Consider the following 5,468-nt stretch of genomic DNA (forward strand, 5'->3'; position numbering starts at 1 on the left):
CGAAAGAACTACCTTAAGTTTGGGTGACCCACTTTGACGTATCACGATCGCGTGCGGGAAACGTACGAGTATGACTGCGCGGTATCGTTTGTTGGCATAAGTAAATTAACACCGTTCACCGTAAGTTTGCCGATGCTATTAGCACCTTACTCGTATTTACATGACGGTCCCAGTTATTTCCTTCTCAGTAAAAGTCCATGGGCACTTTTGCTCTGATATTTTCTTTGTCTGGCGTATTGAGACAAAGATATTAGATTATCGTGTATCACAGAACGAACCACGAAGATATGAAAATAACGATGTTAATATCATCTCGATTATTTCAATTCACGCTCGCACTTTTCGGCTTTTTATTATTGCATAAAATATATTCGAGTTGTCTAATTTAATGCCGTCTGATTTACCGTAACGATTATTTAATTTAACAGTATTATTCATCCGTTGTGTATATATTTTAAAAAGAAATAATTTTAGAAATACGTGCTCCTAAGAATAGGAAATATATCACCGTGCAGTTTATTCTTTACCTTAAAATACGCTGACTTAAAACGATATCCCAAAACAACAAGGGTTCACGATAATCAGTTCAAACAAAGCAGATTATTTGCCTTTACAATAAACTTTCGATAAAAAAAATATTATATGTTAATGTATACGGGGCAATTTACTTTGTAGTATTGCTATCGCGAAGTATGTGTTATTTGCTTACTTCGTAGTATCGGACAGTCATTCGTTATATGTTTTAAGAATTATTATCTATAAAACAAGGACATTAACAAACGTCATTCATAATGCATACGTATACATCTCACAGTAGCTCGGCAACAAAGAACAGGATCATTAATTTATGTTGTTATCTGGTTCACACGTAACACGTTCGCGATCAACAATTAAGTCTTATATCCCCATGCGTTTCGCCTACTCAAGACGTTATTAAATATCAATTTAATCTTGCTGACAAGTTCCTTCCTCGCATTAGATATTGAGTAACAGAATGGAATTTTCCGTATCTTCTCTTCAATTTCTGATGAAAATCAATTTTTTGTAGCTTAAATATAATTTTCATCAGTTACTTTAGTAACTTTTCTTAATTTTTCTTAGACAATTGATTAACAATACAAAATTATTATTTATACTATATTAATTATACATTACTAATTGTCAAGAGCAGAAGCACGGATCGAACGGCGCTGATCCAATTTTTCAGCGGGCGAATAAATGATAGACTTCATTGCGCGTGTGTAGAAACGATCTGTATCCATCTGTACTATCTGGATCGCATTAATTTCGAGCTAACAGTTTGCTTTCACGCGACTTTTAATAATTATTTCTCGCTGATATACAATAGTTATTTTATATTGATCAATTAATCATGTCTGAAATTAACATACCTGAATAGTATTATAAAGTAAATTTATATAAAAATTTATTAACAATATCACCGCTTCGTTATGTTCCCGATTTCATAAGCAACTGAATTGCAAGAAACGTGTGGTAACACCGTTTTATTAGCAGAATATTAACAATTGCGAGGTACTTGATTCGCAATTCGCAATTGTTGATATTTTGTTAATGAAACGGTAAGACCGTTGCGAGATAATTGATTTTTCTTGTATCAATGATCGCGCAATTGTTGATATTGTGCTAATGAAACGTCACCACACGTTTCTTGTAATTTTGTTACTCATGAAATCAGGGGTATAACAGCTTTTAATTAGTTAAGTACATACAAAAATAATCTCTTAATTGAATGCTTTATTTTAATTAAATAAAATTGTTCAAAAGTTATTAAATGTAACAAATAACATCTTGTCGAGGCAATATTCTCTGCACTTTATTATTGTAAATTGAATTATGAACATATTGCTTTTCACTTTATATCGCCTTTTTAACTCGACGATCAAACATATTAAAGTATACCTCTTTTCACTTTTATATTCAAAAAGACCAAGCTTAAATCGCATCGTATTGTGGTTTTACATTAATTAAATTTTTCGCTCTGTTTATTTTGTATCGTAAGCAGATAATCGGAAAAATAGAACATTTTGATTCTAACGGTAAAAGTTAATGGCAACTTGAGTAGTTTTATTATTTTTAATAGCAAATTCAATATCAACTTTTTCATCGAAAGAAATCGTAATGTATTCATAAAGATCGACGTCGTAATTAATTAGTACAATATATGTAAATTAGATTTTAAAATCTTATTAACTGTGACGGTTACTTAACATTTAAATAGAAAAACATATGAGATATAATGGCAAATTATGATAATAAAATGTTTTCGTACATTCTACGCAGCATAATTTAGCGATGACCCATAGTTTTTCGTTTACGTCATTTTTACTTTATGCAAAAATGTGATATATTCTACTTCCCGATAAGATAAGACATAAGTAAAAAGCAGTGATATCTATTACACTGTTATTCTACACATATATTTCATAACCGGATGTGGTTTTTTATTAAATTTTACTGCACTTTCTGTATTTTTATCATACATCAATTTACTAATTCTACTGCACTAATTTTCAACGGAATATCATTTCTCGTTTCTTCTAATAAAACAGAAGAAAAGGAGAGTTTTATACACGTTTCTATAAATATTAACAAACCTGGTAACATGAATCACGAAGGACGCGACATAGAAAATCAAGTTTGATCGACACGATAAGGAAAACGTAGTGAAATAATCAGTCATTCCAGTAAATCTATAAACACTATACCAGAAATGACCTAAAGTCGATAATTGAAAGAATTTCATTAGAACCATATGTTATAATATTAAACTATTGAGTGTCATAGTAATGAAATATTTAATAATAACTAATTGTTTGCCATTTACTTTGGAAGAAATCTGATTGAACTAATAAATCACAAATAGCTCTATAATATTTTAATGCATGATTAACGCTTGATAAATATCTTTTATAAAGTATCTTTTATCGCGGAAACAATGTATTGTGCATTCATGAGTGCACGATTATCTCACGTACAGCCGCTCCGTTTGTTTTACATAAAGTCACTACGAGTCCGATATTTTCTACGCTGGCTACATTTTACTACTAGAAAGGTATCAAATTTTTATCGATTTTATCACTTATATTAACGATGCGAGTCTCATATAACATTGAGAATATATACGTGCACTTTCCATTACTTAAGTGCCGTTACTTAACTTCATCAAATTTTCACGTTAAATTATTCAGTAGTCATGTGAGAAGACCAATGACTACATTCCGCACACAAAATAGATCTGAAGACAACTCTGCGACGAGAGAGAACACTATATACTAATTAGAAGAATGCCCGATACACGTGTAAATCATAGATGAAGGTGATACGCTCTCTAAAAAGTCAGTGGATTATCACTGAAAATAATGAATATTCCCTGATTCACAGTTATAATGCACTGATTGACTTTTAAAGAGCGAGATTATGTAATTGCATAAATAATGTGATTACACTGAATGAATAATATAATATCTCCATTCGTTTCGCTTCCACCGCAATAAAAGTAAATTGGTTTCACACCTGTTCATACAAAAAGTATAAAAGATAAAAAGATACGTACCACATCAAGTGCGGTAATGTCTGTTGGCGAGATTCATTACTAATTATATAATTCCATGTTCTCCCCTGCTAATATGAAAGTACTGAATCGGACAAACTACACGCGCGTAATAATCTTTTTTAATATGATAATAGTGATCGCTCTAAATAATTAATATAGCACGTGTAGAGATTCTAAGCTTGTTATAAAATTAATTTGAACGCGTTGCAAAATATTTTAGCGATATAGCCGGATGTTGCCACATACTAAATATTATTTTGTGGAATAGATAAGAAAACTGCTTTAACACGAGATTAACGTACATCCAATAATCTCATAATAAACAACTAAAAACGTTTCCACAAATACAAAATAGTCAACGTTCTCTAACATTGATCGTCCGTTCGTGGTCACAGGAAGAAACGAATGTGTGGGCGATTTATTTCACAAGCAAAATGCACGTCTCTTATATTACGTCGACTTGAAATATTGAGATCTTTGCCCTCATAAATCAATCTACATAAATATAACTTTTTTATTTTAATTATTTTATCATAAATAAAAATTTAGTTACGAATAAAGAAAGAGAGCATATGTATTATAAAAATCTAAAATTATCAATTTCTGTTTAATACGATGCTATTTTATTTTAATTTATGTTAATTATTATATTTAAATTTATATTGTAATTATTATATGTTATGGAGCATTTATACACAATAACAATGTGATGCACCTACTGTCCGCTGCAGGGGATGCACCAAGCCGAGCAAAACTCCAGCAGACGTCTGCGTTCCGAGGCGTAGCGTCGAAATCGGTGTAATCACTTTTCACAGATTATTCCAGTGTGTCTATGAAAGAAAACTTGTGGAACAAATGCGACGAGAATCAAACGAGAAGTCGCACTCGTCGAGATAGAAACCAGTCACTTTGAAACTCGAGCGAAACTCGAGCGAAACTCGAGCGAAACTCGAGCGAAACTTGGCGATTTCGGAGAACGGGAAAACTCGCCGATTGTATGCTCCCTCAGCAACTCACAGTCTCCCTCTTCCTCAATCGTATGTTTAGTGCGTGCGAGACTTACATGCAGTCCCCTTTATATCGTCGTTCTCTTGGGAGTAACCCGAACGGCCCTCCTCTTCAGTCCAGCACAGCCTCTTATTACAGTAATTACCTATATCTCAATGTTTACTTACAATAATAACTAATTGTCGTCAACGGACAACATAAATTGAGCTATGCAAAATTTAGAGAAACTAGATTATAAAATTGGATTTTCTTCTTTTTTTGGATCAGCTGGAAAGCAGTTCTCGCGTTACTAAGATGCATACATTACATTGCAGTGTTCTTTTAAGATTGTCGAACCGTGATTTTTTAGGAATTTAAATAAAAAACTGCCCGAGCAATTTTTAACAATAAAAAAGGACCTTGTCTGTCATCAACATTCACCATGGGAAATTATTAAAATAAGGTCTTATTGAATGCTTACACTTTTAAATAATTTTACTGAAGAGTTAATTTCTAATTGATAAAAAATTGTCATTAAAAATTAACGTGCCAGAAGAGTGAGAGCGTGTCCCTTAATAAAATACAACGTGACATAAGAGTTTTTCAAATGTTTTCAAGCAACCTGCTTTCTAAGAATTTACGAAATTTATTCTAAACCCACGTATTATGATAATAAATGTACAAAATTCTTTAACCCTTCCCTTTTTTCAAATTTTTATTTAAATGTCCGTGGTGGGCGATAATACCAAATATACAATCCTTGTATTTTATTTTTCTGTTCTCAATAAGCCGGTCGTGTCGTCATAAAATTTACTATATTTTAATTTTGTAATAAAAATATATTAGATTTTTTAACGAAGCGCAAAAATTTTTATAGTTATTTTTTATGACAGTTGAGAATAGACTA

General features: G+C 31.7%; 1 protein-coding gene across 2 annotated transcripts in view; it reads right to left on the minus strand.

Annotated features, from left to right (window-relative positions):
* The window catches only part of LOC105563660 (scavenger receptor class B member 1-like), a 23,005-nt gene extending 18,354 nt beyond the window's left edge, over positions 1-4,651 (minus strand). The window contains exon 1 of one of the 2 annotated variants that reach the window (XM_012015428.1): positions 4,290-4,651. The gene's annotated coding sequence lies outside the window, so the exon portion shown is untranslated. Of the gene's footprint in view, positions 1-3,574; positions 3,596-4,289 lie in introns of those variants that run through there. The other variant, XM_012015429.1, reaches the window with a different exon arrangement.
* Positions 4,652-5,468: the final 817 nt, after the last annotated feature.

The sequence above is a fragment of the Vollenhovia emeryi genome, unplaced genomic scaffold (assembly GCF_000949405.1).
Source record: "Vollenhovia emeryi isolate VEMERY1.0 unplaced genomic scaffold, V.emery_V1.0 DF939172.1, whole genome shotgun sequence".
NCBI lineage: Eukaryota > Metazoa > Arthropoda > Insecta > Hymenoptera > Formicidae > Vollenhovia > Vollenhovia emeryi.